General features: G+C 35.0%; 1 long non-coding RNA gene across 2 annotated transcripts in view; it reads right to left on the bottom strand.

The window, feature by feature from the left end:
- LOC146999252 (uncharacterized) overlaps nucleotides 1–18,177 on the bottom strand; it is a 38,997-nt gene that overhangs the window by 3,913 nt on the left and 16,907 nt on the right. The window contains exon 1 of one of the 2 annotated variants that reach the window (XR_015042204.1): nucleotides 764–9,132. The exons of the other annotated variant lie outside the window; for it this stretch is intronic. This is a non-coding gene — a long non-coding RNA (uncharacterized LOC146999252). Of the gene's footprint in view, nucleotides 1–763; nucleotides 9,133–18,177 lie in introns of those variants that run through there. 2 annotated transcript variants of the gene reach the window in all.

Genomic DNA, 18,177 nt, shown 5'->3' with positions numbered 1-18,177 from the left:
TATACACATACATACATAAAGAATATATACATGCACACACGAGCACCTACATTTAAAAATGCATGCATATAAACACACATTTCTGAATCTGGTCCTGATAACAGAAGAATACCTACATGAATCATAGGATTTACATTAATCAGATTTATTAGAATTCTGAAATGCAGAGGATTTACATTAATCAGTTTTATTAGAATTTTTAAATGCAGAGGATTTACATTAATCAGTTTTATTAGAATTCTTAAATGAAATCTTCACTATCCGAAAATTCAGTTTCATTTCCAGCTGAAATTGTATCAGGACAATCTCATTTATATTATTTCCCTCTAACAACTGAACATTTTGAAAACCTTTTCTATTCCATGGAAAACTAATGCTAAATTAAACATACACTTTCTAAATCTGAAAATTTTAAGTTAGCTTAGAAACTGTAATCATTCTTAAAAAAGTTTGATTTATGCAGATGTTAGATCAATAAAATTACTTTCCTGTGAAAAAGTAATATGGCATTGAACAACACGATTTTACACATCAAGATATACTGAGTGAAAATTCCTGAAATGTTTTATTTCTTGGTATCTCTGCAAGAATTGTATAAATAAGACTACCTCCCTTTAAAAAAAAAAAAATGTTTAGTAAATACTATGAAGAAAATTGGTTACATTATTTACAGTTCATAATTAATAGAAAATAAATCATTTCTTAGCTTATCAGAATTTATTTTTATCACATTCATAAACAGTACTAATTTAAACAAACATACCATTATGATTTCAATAACTATGAAATAGAAAATCCAAATCTGCATCTTTGATGGTCTAGTAGATTGGACGTCTCGTTTACTACAATTCCGCAGGGGGGTTTTCTTCCGGAGAGGATCCGTTGGCGCTTCGGCAGAGGATCCATTGGCGGCGAAGCGCATTTACTCGCCAAGCTCGTCAACGGCTAATCGGCCATGAGTTTAGCGGTGTACAGTTACGTTACAAGATATTTAAAAAGGTTAACCGTAATCCAAACCGTAAACTGAAAATCGTTAATAGCAATGAAAGGACTGGATATTATGTTCCCACAGATCCCCTAACTCCATATTCCCTCTGGCTTGCAGTATGCCATTTCCTGTTTGTAATGAAAAACAGCCTGTTAACGAATTTCCGCGAAATGCATTTATCGTAATTGACTGTTCATTAGCTATTTTGGTGATACATACATGTCTTCTCCATTTAAAACAAAACCAGATCATATTTGCAGATCACAGCAAATAATGAGTCTTTCATGGCAAAGTTATCAATTTGTTGAAAAATAACTTAGTGAAATTCACATCTTTCTTTAAATATGCTTTAAGAATATAAAATTAGAAAATATTCCTGTTTTTAACAGTGCAGTTTCTTGGGAAATTGTCAAAACACAAGAAAAACAAAAAGGCACTTTTACTACTTGTACCTTCATTACATAATTTCAAAATGCTTTCCAAAGTACGAGTGAAAATAAATACTCATCACATAAATGAAATAAACAATGTTTTCATTGAAATATAAACTATTGCAACTGTTTGACTAGGTAAAAAATAAAGTTTGTATAGCAATAAATTATATTCTGCTCTGACTTACTTATGCATGCATAAATAAGTGTGTGCTTATGTGTGCATGTGTCATAAAATAAAAACTAACATATCTACTATTTTTATTAACAATCATGCTAACCTCAGAAACAGTAAGGGCAGAATTTAACTTTTTTGCATGTAACTCTAACAAGCATACTATGATTCATTACTTTCCAACTGATGTTCTGTGACTGAATTCTGGTAGTTTGATTTAGGTCCTAATCTAAAAAAAGACAGCTAATTGCATGGGTGTTTTCACGGTGCTTCAATATGTTACAGGAATGCAAAGCCAAAAATCTCTTATAAAGTTCTCCTCAAAGGCACACCTTCTCTTACGCAGATATTTTTTGCATGCTTTGACATAATTAAAACACACTAAACCAAATGGATACATGCCACCAGCAATTTTAAACTCAAAATATTCCTTAACTAACCCCCAAACCCTAACCTGATTTCAGTTATTGTTATTGGAGAGCTATGCTGAGCGATCAATGAATAAGAAAAAAATTTCATTGAAAAATCATGTAGGAATAGTTTTGTATAAATTATCATGTACGTGTAATATTGCATATATTTATTATATGATTACTTAATTTTTTTGTTATTAATTATTTTTTTCTTATTACGTGCTCCGCCCTTAGGCACTCCACGGAAAGAAGAGAGGGATGCCCTGTAGAGGTCTTTTTAAGGGAAACTGGCTCGTATCCATGTTACACATGGGGAAATCACAAAAACGCGCATGCAGCCAGCCTGTTCACCGGGACTTGAACCCAGGATCGAACTACCAGTGTTCAGCAGCTTTTACCGCTCGGGGGCTCATTAATTATTATTAATAATATATTTAGGCACAGTATTTCTTTTAAATTCATCTTCTGATTTTAAATCTATTTTGAATTTTCAAATCATAATTTTATCAAATAAGTTACTGAAAATGTAGTCACAATCTCACTCTATCAAATCCGAAAGTTGAGTTCAAGGATGGACAAACTATGGCCAGTGAACAGCTACCTGTTTAAAGCTTCCATATAGATATATATTATTCTATTCAGCAAATTATCAAAATATATTTAGGATTTTACTATGCAATATATAATGTATATTGTAAATATATATTCATTTTTGTTTTGGCTATACAATGTATACTGTATTTGTATAAATAAAACGTAAAGGAATATCACGTGATTTGTGCATAACATGAGTTCACATAGATATCTGTAATCTCACTTCATTGACATGTATACTGTGCTCATCGACTTTGTTACATCATCAACACAGATAAGTATAACAAGATTTAGATCTCCCACTGAAAATTCCCCAGAAAGCGAGAATTACTGATAATGTAACGAAATCAAGAAAGGTAATCTTTTTTTTTTTGAATGTGGAAATTTTAACTATTTTCAAGTGGTCTGTTTAAATTTCCATTGAACATTAAACCTGTGCTTAATGTAACCATGAGGCTTGGGAATAGTATTCAATCTTGTTGATGTACCCACAGGGAATTACGAGATTTACTTAAGCCCTTAAAATCTGAATACTTGCATGTGCTGTACTACACAAAACAAAAGTAAGATGGCTTTAGTGCAAGATGTGTTTTCGAGAAAGTTTGGCAACTGATTAACGAAATTGTGCCATTCTTCAATGAGAAACATTGTTCTGTAAAGTGTGAAATTTTAAAATATATAGCATCAATTAATTTAGAAAGCAATCACAAAAAATCAGAGTCATATTTGCAAATTTTCACAGGACTAGTAAGTGATTAGTCACAGGATTTAATTTATATTGAAACAGCATGGTTTTCAACTTAGCATTTTTCACATTTCTTTGTCATATTGTAAGGATCTTAAGTTTTACTAACGTTTATTTTATTTTAAATCTTTACTATCACTTCTTATTTTCTACTTCCGGCCAGAATTATAAGCGTTAAGGTTTTATGCAAAGTTTGTCTGGCGAACGCCAAGTATTTAAGTTGTGGCTTTTTGCCAAGCGAGAGAGAGGAAGCAGTGAGTCGAAGCAGGCCGCTTAGAAGTTACGCAGTTGCTGTTTGCCTTCCAGGCCAGAGGTTTTAATCCTCTTGATAAATTTAAACGTATTGTAGTGTTCGCAGTTCTCTGTACTACATACGCCTCCTGTTATTATAAGGCCAATCTTCCACGTTTATTATTCTAAAGTTAAATTAGAGTTTAGTTTTATTTTTATACTTTTACGTTTTGACCCCAAGTAGCGGGTCGGTGTATTCCGAAGTACGGAAGTCATTGTAAATAGAGAAAAATAAAGGGTTTTGTATACCCTTTTTGTGTATCCTGTTTACTTCCCACAGTTTTGAACATAGCTTTAGTAAGCTCTCTGTTCCGAGTCAGGTCCTTGCATGTTCCCGAAGAAGGTTAGAAGGAACATTGACCCTGATAGTGGCGCCCAACGAAGAAGAATAACCATGGCCGAGTTTCAAGAAGAACCTGTGCTGCCTGCAGAAACGGCTCAGAATCCAGAAATGCCAGCTGCCGCTCTGGAAGGATTTGGGTACATCGTCCAGACCATGCGCGCTTCGATGAAACCAGAAGCAACATTTAATGGCAACTCACCGGAAACCAGTTTTTTGGAAAAATTGGATGACCACTTCATGCTCTACCCCATGCACGAGTTTCAAAAAGTTACCTTAGCTACCAGCGCTTTGAGGGGCCAAGCGCTTAACTGGTTCAAATGTATAGGCAGAAGTTTCTTGGGTCAAGCAGGAAGTCCCACCTATACTTACGAAAATTTCAAGACTGCCCTACTAAAAGCCTTCCCTGTTGTAAGGGATCGTGCGAAATTAGAAACGGAACTTTTCAGTATATATCAACAAAGAATCGAAAACCTCTCGAGCTTTATTTTAAGAAAAATTCACGTTTTCAAGCTCTTGTATGGAAACCGTCCGGATACTGAAATAATTCAAGTGATTTTGCCGAGGTTACTACCCCAAGTGCAAGACTTTATTGAATTAAGAAATCCGACTACACTGGAAAAGTTATTTGAGCTATCAATCCAGTTTGAAAGTAGAAGAACGGCGGACGTCGAAAGAAGACGCCAATATCAACAGCGAAACCAATTTGGTACGCCAAGACTACAGCAAACTCAAGCATACGGCTACGGAGAAAAAGCGAATCAGTGGGCAAGGAAACCGGAGCATTCAAAAACAGCCGGCGAACGTCGACAGTTCAATAGCAACCCAGGAAAAAAGTCTCAAGGCCAGGGGAAAAAGAAGGAAAGCACGGAAATGAAAAATAATTTAAACTAAAACGGATTTCTGCTGACGGGAGGGTGCGGAAATCCGAAGGCCAAGAAAACCCCTCTTCCTACAAGTTAAATACAGTAATGGTGAAAAATTTGACTCTTCCGAAGATTGAAGTGTTGGTGAATAATATCCCAGCCACCGCACTCCTGGATACAGGCGCGCAGTGTTCCTGTGTGGCAGAAGATTTTTTTAGGAAGTATTTTCGTAAATATCGCATATATAATTCGGATAATACGACAGTGTTAGCTGCGCAAGGAGAAAGATGTAAGTGCATAGGTAAATTACCGCTATACATCCGTATCAAGGACGAACAAGTAAAGGTTATGTTTTCCATAGTAAAGAATCTGCAAGCACATTTAATCTTAGGAATAGATTTTCTTTCAGACACACAAGCAACACTGGATTTTAATGAAGCGTCCCTTAAGCTGACAATGAAACCAGTTCTTGCAGAAAAGGCTGAACCGCCGATGTTAAAACTTGACCACCTGCCTAATGACGAGCAAGGAAGAATCCGACAAGTGGTAAGTGAATTTGCTTCGTTATTTAGTGATATTCCAGGATTTACTCAGGTTACTAACCATAGTATTGACACTGGAGATTCAATGCCAGTTCGTCAAAAACCATACCGGTATGATAAGAATAAGGAAAAAATTATAGAATGGCATATTACCGATATGCTACGTAAAAAGATCATAACGCCCATCTCAAGTAGTTATCCTAGCCCTGTGGTTTTATGTAAGAAAAATAATGACTATCCTTTGACGCATCCAAAAAGGTGGAGATTCGCTATTGATTACAGTAAATTAAACTCCATAACTAATAAATATCCGGTATATCCGTTACCGATCATTGAAGAAATTCTAAGGGACATAAAATCAACCAAATTTATGACGACTTTAGACTTAACGACTGGTTATTTTCAAATAGGGGTTAGGCCTGAGGACGTGCCTAAGACAGGGTTGCCACTTAAACAGGAGAATGAAATTCCCTGACTTTTCCAGGTTTTTATATTTATTTCGCAGCATACATAAGGAAAAAATATGTGCATTAAATTTCGTGATGGTATGTCATCATACTGCTATAATTAATTTCAGGATTATGCCAGAGAAAATTTCCTGAAATTTGGAAATATTATTTACTAATAATAAATAAATTTAGAGGAAAGAAGCAACATAAAATTATATGAGTAACATAAAAATAATTACTTAATAATTGAATTAGAATAATCAACGATATTTTAGCGAATATAGTTATATTACATGGCTAGCCTAGATGACTGATTACTATTTTTTTTTATTTTACTGCAAAATGGCAAGGTATTTATTAAAAAGAAAAAAAAAGGTTTAAAAAGATTTTGCGGTAAATTTCTAGTATACGGTAAGGCTTTGGCACGATTTTGAAAATTGTCGCCAAGACCAAAATGACCCGTTTACTGCGCATCAAGATGTCGCCAAATCCCATTATTATTCTAACCAAAGAACGTCTATGTAAAGAAGAAAAGGTTCCATACAAATAAAATGCTATTACGCCGCTAGAATGCAGAGGGAAAATTTGCCAAGGGATTTGGCGACGGAACCTGGCGGCCAGAATTTCATTCTCCGCGATGTGTACAGGAAATTGAGAAACACGTGTTAAGAAGAAGCGCTCTTTAACAAAAAGAAAACTACGAAAATCCGTTTTTAAATTATTGCGAAAAATCTAAAAAGAAACGTTTAATCAGAGGACGTTTCTTCTTGGATTTTTCGCAATAATTTAAAAAATGGATTTTCGCAGTTTTTTTTTTTCCCCCCCTGAAAATAACTAATCCATGAATTAATTTACTTGCGCCAAAAAATATTTTCTTTTCCTTTAGAGTTTAACCACTTGCGCTAAGACTAAACTTCACAGTTGCGGTGCCGTGCGCTACAATATAACAAGTCGTAAAGTGTCTCATTTACGCCGCTCCGCATCTGCGAGTGCAATCCAGAGCTGTAACTCGAGAAATAAACAATCTCGTTGTTAGGCGACGTTTGCACCACGTTATTTTCATTTTTGCGATAAATGCTTATCGACGTGGTGTTCACGTCGCTCGCGGTTTGAGACAAAAGCATCTTGACGTGCGTGGCACGTCTTTTTAGCGCAAGTGGTTAAAGAAATTTTAAACGATATTCATTTTATGAACTCTTGATAACGTGACTTTCGAACTTCGACACCGGTTTCGAGCTTTGGCGACAGATATATCAGACATGCACAGCTGTTTTCCCTCTATGATGGAACGGAGCCACAGCCACGTCTGTTGCAGAGAGGTTTTCCTTCTTTACAATACATATTCTTTGATTCTAACCTCCATGGTACTGTATACTAGGATTAAACCCATTTTGTTTTATACGAGAACAGGTATTTTCTTTAGTTCATGCACTGCACATGCGATTCTCGAGAATATTGGAAACCAACAGTTGCGGGAAAGTTGCTTTGCCTTTCTAAAAGACAATCGAATTGGAGCTGCGAAAATTGGCTCTATGCCAGCTACCCGAATGACACTCACGTGATACATAATTCGCCAAAAAAGTTACCTCTTCCCACGTCGGCGCAAAAATCGCTTTTTTTGGCGGGATCGTTGTATGAACTTCCCCGACTTTTCCAGATTTTGACAAAAATACTTAAATTCCCTGACTTTTCCCTGAATATTTTGGTCAATTTTCGAATTCCCTGACTTTTCCCGGTTCTCCCGGTTTTCCAGGTAGCGTGGCAACCCTGCTAAGACTGCTTTTATAACCAAGTCTGGCACTTATGCATTTTTGCGTATGCCGTTTGGCCTTTCAGGGGCACCGGCAACATTTCAGCAATGCATGGACATTGTGTTAAGGCCTGTTCTTGGAAAGTCCACATTTATCTATTTAGACGATATCATTATTACTAGTGATAATCTCGACCAACATGTACAGGATTTAAGACAGGTGTTTTCTTTATTAAATGAGGCCGGTCTAAAAGTTAATGTCGAAAAGTGCAAATTTGCAGCCCCTGAATTAAAATATTTAGGTTACAAGATATCTCAGAAAGGAATAGAGACAGACGAATCAAAAATAATCGCTGTACAAAAGTATCCGACTCCAAACACGGCAAAGAAGCTCTCTTCTTTTCTAGGACTTTGTTCATATTATAGGTCCTTTATAAAAGATTTTGCGGCTATCGCTGAGCCATTGTTAAAATTAAAAAGGAAAAAGGCAAGATTCTCGTGGACGGCCGAAGCCAATAGTGCTTTCAAAAATTAAAACAAGCATTAACGCAAGCCCCTGTGTTGAAATTTCCTGAAAAGGATGAGAATTTAGAAATTTCAGCGGATGCTTCGGATTATGCGGTAGGAGCGGTACTTTCGCAAAATCAGCAGCCCGTGGCATTTTTTAGCCGAACTTTAAATCAAACACAAAGAAACTATTCCACGACCGAGAGAGAGAGGCACTTGCAGTTCTGTTAGCAGTGCAAAAGTTCCGAGTCTATTTTGGAAAGGCGCCGATAACAGTGTACTCTGATCATGCGGCGGTAACTAGATTGTACTCAGGGAAAAATTTATCCCCAAGGTTAATAAGATGGGCACTCAAGCTGCAAGAATATAATCTGGTAATCAAGCATACCCCCGGAAAGGAAAATATCGCAGCAGATGCCCTATCAAGAATTAAAATAGATGAACAAGGTAATACCGTAAAGGTGGCAATGCTCACAGCATGTACAATAAATTCCCGAGAAACGGTAATAACCGAACTGGGTAAGGATCCTGAGTTTGGAAGCATTTATGAGTATTTGAAGGATCCTGAAAATTTTAGCCACCAAGATATTGTGGCGATAAGAAATAGGGCGGCCCATTACGAACTAATAGATGGTCTATTATTCTATACAAAAACTACGAATTCCAACAACGAATTTCGACCTGTTATCCCAGCTAGTTTTAGATTAAATATCCTGCAGGAGCTCCATGACAGCCCTTTAGCTTCTCATGCTGGTATTCGAAAAACTATCCAACGCGTACGCGAGGCAGTCTACTTTCCTGAACTGCAAAAGTTAACAAGGGCGTATGTCCAGTCCCGCCCAACATGTCAAGCAGTTAATTATATTAATTTCCGCCCGGCCGGGTTTCTAAATAGTATTAAATCCGAATTTCCAAATGAAATAATTGGCATCGATTTATTGGGCCCTTTCCCAAAAAGTCAGTTAAATAAAAGTCGCTATCTCCTTGTTATGGTTGATCATTTTAGTAAATGGACCGAAATTGTTCCCTTAAAATGAGCCTCCGCGAAATTAGTTACTGATTCTATTTTAAATAAATATATTTTAAAATACGGGGCACCCCTAAAAGTTATATCGGATAATGGTCCTCAATTTGTAAGTAATATATTTGAAGACATGTGCCAAAAACTGGGCATACTTCATTTAAAAATGGTCCCGTATCCCCAGAATTTAAAATGGGTGATATAGAAAAACTAATTAAGGAAGCAAAGAAGAATACGGAAGTATCCAGATCTCTGGAAGGAACCAGATTTGAATAAAAGCTCCTGTTTAGATGCAGTACAGATGAAAAAAATTGTGTATCCTGGGAGCTGCTATTGTAAAAACAAATTTCTTTCTTTTAAATTTCTAGTTTCTAGCGAAAAAAAAAATGTTTGTAAAAGATTGGCCTCGCGTTAGATTCTAGAGCTAAAAGTTTTCAACAAGGTCGTTTTAGACCTCAGTTTCAAACTAATTAACTCTGGTGGGAAGTATGTAAGGATCTTAAGTTTTACTAACGTTTATTTTATTTTAAATCTTTACTATCACTTCTTATTTTCTACTTCCGGCCAGAATTATAAGCGTTAAGGTTTTATGCAAAGTTTGTCTGGCGAACGCCAAGTATTTAAGTTGTGGCTTTTTGCCAAGCGAGAGAGAGGAAGCAGTGAGTCGAAGCAGGCCGCTTACCTTAGAAGTTACGCAGTTGCTGTTTGCCTTCCAGGCCAGAGGTTTTAATCCTCTTGATAAATTTAAACGTATTGTAGTGTTCACAGTTCTCTGTACTACATACGCTTCCTGTTATTATAAGGCCAATCTTCCACGTTTATTATTCTAAAGTTAAATTAGAGTTTAGTTTTATTTTTATACTTTTACGTTTTGACCCCAAGTAGCGGGTCGGTATATTCCGAAGTACAGAAGTCATTGTAAATAGAGAAAAATAAAGGGTTTTGTATACCCTTCTTGTGTATCCTGTTTACTTCCCACAGTTCTGAACATAGCTTTAGTAAGCTCTCTGTTCCGAGTCAGGTCCTTGCATGTTCCCGAAGAAGGTTAGAAGGAACATTGACCCTGATAATATGAACAATTTAAATGTCAAAATGCAATAGTTATGAAGATAGCCTGAAAAAGAAACCTGCATTTTGAGTCTGATTTTGAGTTTAAACACAGATTTCAATGCAATTCAAATGTAACTAGAAATTTTCAGCATGCCTTGCAGTATAAACTATGAAGCCATGAGACCACATTTGCAACTTGAAGTAATTTAGTTACAGTCTAACAATCACTTGAAGCAGTTGTTTCTCAGTGTTCCAAAATTACAGTTGTTCAAATCATTGTATAACTACATATACATGGGAATAACAAAAAGTAGTAAAATTTATCACAGATCTGCACACGTTGGTTGACTCTTTTCTTTTGACGATATTCTTAGCATATGCTAAGAACATGATGCTGTTACAAAATGCTGGTTATCTCCAAAATAGATAACTTATTTATTTTGATAATTTCAAAATATTTTTCTATTCAACTACATAGAGATAATCAAATGAAGAAAATTCCCAAAGCCTGTGGAAACTATCCAACATTACAAAAAAAAATCATAAAACAACAGTCTCCTATTCAACTTATATAAACAAAGTAATTGTTCAACTTTACACAATCCTAAACAAGTCTTTTAACTGAAGACTAACTTTATATCTCTGGTCAGTGCAAAGTTTTGTAAATGCGTACATTACAAATATTTTCAATAACACATTAAAAACACTTAAAAATAAATAGCAATGTCTCCGTAAAATAATGAAACAAACATGAATGCCAAAGTGAAGACTAGATGTCATGCCATAGTCATTTGAAATAAATTGTATTGACACACATTTCACTTTGGAAAGAAGAAAGTCCATCTCTAAAAAGATGTTTGGAAACTTATAAGAAATGATCAGCAAATTTACCTTAAAATGGACGTATATCAATGCTGTATACATTACTGCATTTTAGAATATCCAAAATGAGAATGAAAAAAGCAATATTTTCATTGATTTTTAGGAAATAGCATATGCTGTTGACAAATTCATATGTAAACTAGGATAATTCTAGTTCCAGGATATCGCTGAAATTATTTCTCTTTAAAACAGATGTGGGAAAAAACCAGCACTTGCAGCATTCTAGACCTTTCATCAGGCCTGATGAAATTAAACGCAGCAACATCATTTTCTTCTGAATGATGCATTCAGGTGTATGAGAAAGGCACTTAGTGCATTTAATTACGGCAAAGCACACTAGGGCTATCTGCCTAAGGGGAGGGATGCCTTTCGTGGAGGACTTTCTAAGGGAAACTGGCTCGTATGCACGTTACACATGGGGAAAACCATGAAAACACCCATGCAGCCAACCCATTGGCGGGATTCGAACTACCAGTGTTCAGCGACTTTACCGCTTGGCCGCTGGTGGGCGTATGAGAAAGGCAGATGAAACACTTCTCAGAATGTTGTATCATAAAATGAGTCGTAAATGCTTTGCTTATATTATGCCAAGCAGTAATAGCTTTAGGGGCCATGACAGTGTGATGGCCCAAGATACTGAGTACTGAAGATTCAAACTAGGGTCAAACTACCAGTATCCAGCAACTGTATTGCTGAACTGCTTGTGAACTTGAACAAAAGTATGAATATCTTGTTAGTGAAACCCATAACGTAAGAAAAACGGCACTCTTGATAAAACGTTCAAGATTAATGGTCGATTTTGTTATGAATCCCATGGTTCTGACATGTTTTAAATATACTCCTTCCACACGGATAGAAGCTGAATGATCATTGTCCTGCTTACTACAGATATAACCTTTCAATGTACAGGGTTGCCACTCAAACAGGAGAATGAAATTCCCTGACTCTTCCAGGTTTTCCAGGTGCGTTTCAAGAAAATTCCAGTCTATCCGCGTAATGTACGTTGGCTACGCTAAGAGGTAAATTATGGTATTACTTGTATTGTGTAGCAAATTCACTTAATTATTCAATAAATCCCAGAGGACATTTACTCTTAATTATTCTTGGTATACTTTGTTTGATAATTTTGTTTACTTTTCCACTTAAGAAACTTAATAAAATTTAAGATATATACATTGGATAACAAATGTATGTTTTATTTAATTATTACTCATGATCATCACCAGTTCAACACGAGGCTAATCCGGTCCTTATAAATCACAACGCAATGCTAAATAGTTAGGTTAGATTTTAGGTAAATTTAATTTGTGTGAGGTATGTTCTTAAAAAGCACCTTAACACTTGAAAACACAAATATAATTATAATAGTTCTTGTTTTCTCCATTGAAGATTGAGATTAGAATCTTCCCAATCTGGAATAAAATAAGGCTTTTTTTGCAGACATTCTGCAGCTAAACGAAACAAAGAAATCTATTTTAATAAATTGAGGTATTTTATATTTAGTTCGCAGCATACATAAGAAAAAATATGTGCATTAAATTTCGTGATGGTATGTCATCATACTGCTAGAATTAATTTCAAGATTATGCCAGAGAAAATTTCCTGAAATTTAGAAATATTATTTACTAATAATTAATAAATTTAGAGGGAAGAAGCATCATTAAATTATACGAATAACATAAAAATAAAGATAATTACTTAAAAATTGAATTAGAATAATCAACGATATTTTAGCGAATATAGTTATATTACATGGTTAGCCTAGATGACAGATTACTATTTTTTATTTTACTTCAAAATGGCAAGGTATTTATTAAAAAGAAAAGTTAAAAGAGATTTTGCGGTAAAATTCTAGTATACGGTAAGGCTTTGGCACGATTTTGAAAATTGTCGCCAAGACCAAAATGACCCGTTTACTGCGCATCATCATGTCGCCAAATCCATACATGGAGATTATTTTAACCAAAAAACGTCTATGCAAAGAATCTCTAATTCTCTGGTCTATGTAAAGAAGAAAAGTTTCCATACAAGTAAAATGCTATTACGCCGCTAGAATGCGGAGGGAAAAATTGCCAAGGGATTTGGCGACGGAACCTGGCGGCCAGAATTTTCCTCTCCGCGATGTGTACCGGAAATTGAGAAACGTGTTAAGAAGAAACGTTCTTTGACAAAAAGCAAGCTACGAAAATCCGTTTTTAAATTATTGCGAAAAATCCAAGAAGGGACGTTTCTTCTTGGATTTTTCGCAATAATTTTAAAAACGGATTTTCGTAGTTCCCCCCCCCCTGAAAATTACTAACCTATGAATTAATTTACTTGCGCCAAAAAATATTTTCGTTTAATTTAGAGTTTAACTACTTGCGCTAAGACTAAACTTCAAGGTTGCGGTGCCGTGCGCTACAATATAGCAAGTGGTAAAGTGTCTCATTTACGCCGCTCCGCATCTGCGAGTGCAATCCAGAGCTGTAACTCGAGAAATAAACAATCTCGTTGTTAGGCGACGTGTGCACCATGTTATTTTCATTTTTGCGATAAATGCTTCGAACTTCGACACCGGTTTCCAGCTTTGGCGGCAGATATATCACGCATGCACAGCTGTTTCCCTCTATGATGGAACGGAGCAACGTCTGTTGCAGAAAGGTTTTCCTTCTTTACAATACATATTCTTTGATTCTAACCTCCATGGTACCGTATACTAAGATTAAACCCATTTTGTTTTATACGAGAACAGGTACTTTCTTTAGTTCATGCACTGCACATGCGATTCTCGAGAATACTAGAAACCAAAAGTTGCGGGAAACTTGCTTTGCCTTTCTAAAAGGCAATCAAATCGGAGCTGCGAAAATTGGCTCTATGCCAGCAGACACTCACGTGATAGGCAATTCGCCAAAAAAGTTATCTCTTCCGACGTCGGCGCAAAAATCGCTTTTTTTGGCGGAATCATTGTATGAACTTCCCTGACTTTTCCAGATTTTGACAAAAATACTTAAATTCCCTGACTTTTCCCTGAATATTTTGGTCAATTTTCGAATTCCCTGACTTTTCCCGGTTCTCCAGGTAGCGTGGCAACCCTGAATGTATAATCTGAAGGAAAGTTTAGGTTATTCGAATATGGCAAAGCATACCAGCTGTTGACCTGAAGAAGGATGCCTTTATGAACATTCTAAGGGAAACTGGCTTGTATTTGCATTACATATGAGGAAAACTAGAAAAATCACCCTTTAACCATGATATGAACACAGATCAAACTACCAGTATTCAATGGTCTTAAGCACTAGTAGGAAAAATCTAAAAAAATGCTTGCAATATCATGCAATCAGAAATTCACTAAATGTTGCACAGCAGGATTACTTTTTCAAGTGTCGAGGATGAGAATACTTAATTTTGTTTTGTTTATATAGGTATTTGGTCATGGTATTATTCATTACATGTATTCTCTGTTGTTCATACAGATACTAATATTTTAGTACATTTAAAAGTGTCTTTTTCATTAAGTGCTTTGCTTGTCAATATTCCCAAAATTGTGTTTCATATGTTAAGTGCTACTGTACATATAATAGATTAATGGATTCATTACAGAATAATACATTTCAAATATCCATTTTATGCAAGCAATTTTCAGTTATTTTTTGAATTTACTTGCTGATAGCTTAAAATATTTTATTTTGAAACAACTGCCTTTTTCACAATAAACTGGACATTGCCAAGAATCTTCAATAATATTCAAATCCTTTAGAGTAGCATTGTAAATAAAACTATAAGAACATTATACATTTTGTTATCTTTCAAAAGTCAAACTTTGATTAATTACTCAAAGCAGTGGTTTACTAACTTTGATGACCAATAAAAAATCTTTAAAAAAAAAAAATTTTTTTTTAAATCTCATCTCAGAGAACCAATAATACTTTTTTTTATTCATTATTACTTCTTTATTTCATTCTAATCATCTATCATATATAAACACCTAGCATCTTCTGAAAGGTAATTGCTAAGATACATCAAAAATATGTCAAATTTTTAAGCATGAAAAGTGATGTAATTCCTATTATTTTAGATAAAAATAAGAGTAATAAAAATAAAAACTTTAGTTAATTATTTAAAACCTTATATTATTGCGGCCCACGTTAATCATGTTTTAGGACTCGGGTACCCTATGGTTCTGAGTGTTTAGTCTTTTAATTATTAAGAACACAGTCATACTACTCTAAACAGGTGTGTTACCAATTATCAATAAGCCCCCCCCCCCGCCGCAATTTCACCTGCTCATCCGGTAGTGATGCACCGCCAGCCAGCGGCAAAACAGAGCACGCACAGAACACAAGCGTCTAGCCCCTCAGACGCTAGTTTCCTCCTGGTTCCTCCCTGAACATCTGCGCAGGTTACTGCGCATGTCGTCATTTTCCTGAAGGCGCCTCGTATTTACTGTTATTTACTGTATTACTCTTTGACTGCTGTGGTAGCGTGTGATCGCTGATACAGTTCTCTTTTTTTATTTTGCTTCGATTATTATATCTTCTGCACAAAATCAAGAAAAACTGCCCATTTCAGGGCCAAATACTTCTGTTTCCTCAGAAGGTGTTTTTGATTCTAAATCGAATCAAAATCAGGAAGGAATAACCGTGTGCGATAATTCCAATTGTGGTATGTCTGATAATTCTGATTGTGTTGCGAGTGATATGGTTCATTGTGCAAATGATTTTAGTATAGCTGAGAGTAATTTTGTTTGCTGTGATTGCTTAAAACTTTCAACTATAGATACAATTTGAAACGCCATGCATATAAATTTCATTACAATAATACTACATTAATTGAGTCTCTGAAAACTAAGTTCTAATAGTATGGTTGATTGTGCAAATAATTTTGTATGCTCTGATTGCTTAAAAACGTACCAAAATAAATGCAGTTTGAAACGCCATACCAACACATTACACTCTAATAATACTACATTATTTATTCTATAAAAAGTGGTCGATCACCAAGCTACAAATGTGAGGACTGCTATCTGAAATTTAGTGACCTAAAAAATTGGAAATATCATCAAAATAAAATTCATACTTCTAACAGGTAATTACGTGTGTCCTGTATGTTATGCTAATTTTGAAAAGCGAGAAATAATATTTCATTTCAATAATGTTCCTGATGTTGATTTGAATCATACTGAGCTGGAATTTAATTCATTTGATGATTTTTTGGCATAGAAGGCAGAAATTGAAAATAATACGAAGTCAAAATTTCTTATGGAGTAAGCATATTTAATATACATGGTGTAATGCCACTGTTCAGGAAATTTTATATCAGAAAGTAAAGGTTTGCGTCACTTAAAAATCCTTGATAGCAATAAAATAAATGCATATTGCCCAGCTGAATTAAAAGTAACAGAACATACAGATGGCAAATGTGTAGTGTCATATCAGAAAAATATGGCCCACCAGCGGCCAAGCGATAAAGTCGCTGAACACTGGTTCGGTCCGAGGTTCGAATCCCACGAACGGACTGGCTGCATGGGCGTTTTCATGGTTTTCCCCATGCGTAACGTGTATACGAACCAGTTTCCCTTAGAAAGTGCGGTAAAATCCTAGTATACGGTGCAGCCTTGGCACAACTTTGAAAATTATCGCCAACACCAAAAATGATCCAAAGAACATCTATATATATACTATACACACATACTATATATACTATATACATATTATATACTATGTTTAATTGTATATTTTATTTGAATGACTCGTTAACTACTCATCGTATATGTCCCGTTTTTACTGATTATCATAAAGTCACCAAAAGTAGCCAAATTCCGTGTGCACCGGATACTAGGATTAAACCGAAAGTGCTCCACGAAGGCATCCCTCCCCTTAGGCAGATAGCCCTCAAGGCTTTGCCATAATCTCACGCACACACACATATCAGAAAATACATATTGGGCATCGGAATGATTTAGGTCACTTATTTTTAACAACAGATGAAATAAAAAATATTGCATCAAAGATAGCAGCAAAAATTTCTCTGGATAATATTTTAGATGAAATTAGAAATTCTCTATGAGATGCTGGGCTTGAGAAGGTTCATTTACTTACAAAACAAGATTTACATAACATCAAAAAATCTTTCAATTTGTCTTCTAATTCTGTTAAACATGAAAATGATTAGGTTTCTGTAGATACGTGGGTACCTGAAATGCAAAATTCTGAACATCCATGCATTTCATTTTATAAAACCCAGGGATCAACATAGCATGAGGGAATATTGTACACAATATTCATTTCTAAAAGGAAATAATTTTGTTTTGATAATGATGACAGAAGCACAAAGAGAGATACTGAAAAAATTTAGTTTTATTAGTAAAATATTGATGGTACACATGGGGTGAATGCATACAGATTTGAACTCGTAACTTTACTTACAATAGATGATTTGTGCCAAGAATTCCCGTGTGCATTTTTAATTTCTAATCCATGTGATCAGCCAGTGCTATCATTTTTTTTTTTCATGTATTAAAGAAAATGTTGGGCAAATACAACCACAAATATTTATGTCTGAAATGGGTTCACTACAGAAACGTCTTTTTTGTGCATGGCATATTGATAGAGCCTGGACAAACAATTTAAAAAAAAAAGAAAATCAATGGTGCTGAAAAACAGGCAAAAACATATAAAATTATTAGATCTCTCTTAGAAGAACAAGACATTCATACTTTTCATACACTGACAGAAGCAGCAATAAAATTACTTAAAGAAGATCCTGACACTATTGAATTTGTAAATTACTTTGAAACGTATTATTTATAAAATACATCTAGCTGGGAATACTGTTATAGACTTCACAGTGGTGTTAACACAAACATGCACATCGAATGAATTCACCGAACATTAAAATATATTTATCTTCATGGAAAAAATGTTAAGAGATTGGATAACACTATACATGGTATTATGAGATTTGTAAGAGATAAAATGATTAACTGCTTAATTACAGCAAATAAAGTTAAATTAACAAGTAAGATTTGGGTTTTAAGAATCAGACATAAAACAATTGAAACACTATGTTTATAAGTAATAGAGAATGAGAATGGGTGGTCTGTTTCATCAACACATACAGAAATATACACTATACATAAAAGTAACAAAACTTGT

This window comes from Stegodyphus dumicola, chromosome 1 (genome assembly GCF_044657685.1).
Source record: "Stegodyphus dumicola isolate Sdum_Otavi_A_Nest chromosome 1, ASM4465768v1".
Classification (NCBI taxonomy): Eukaryota; Metazoa; Arthropoda; class Arachnida; order Araneae; family Eresidae; genus Stegodyphus; species Stegodyphus dumicola.
This window is presented reverse-complemented; position numbering and strand designations above follow the sequence as displayed.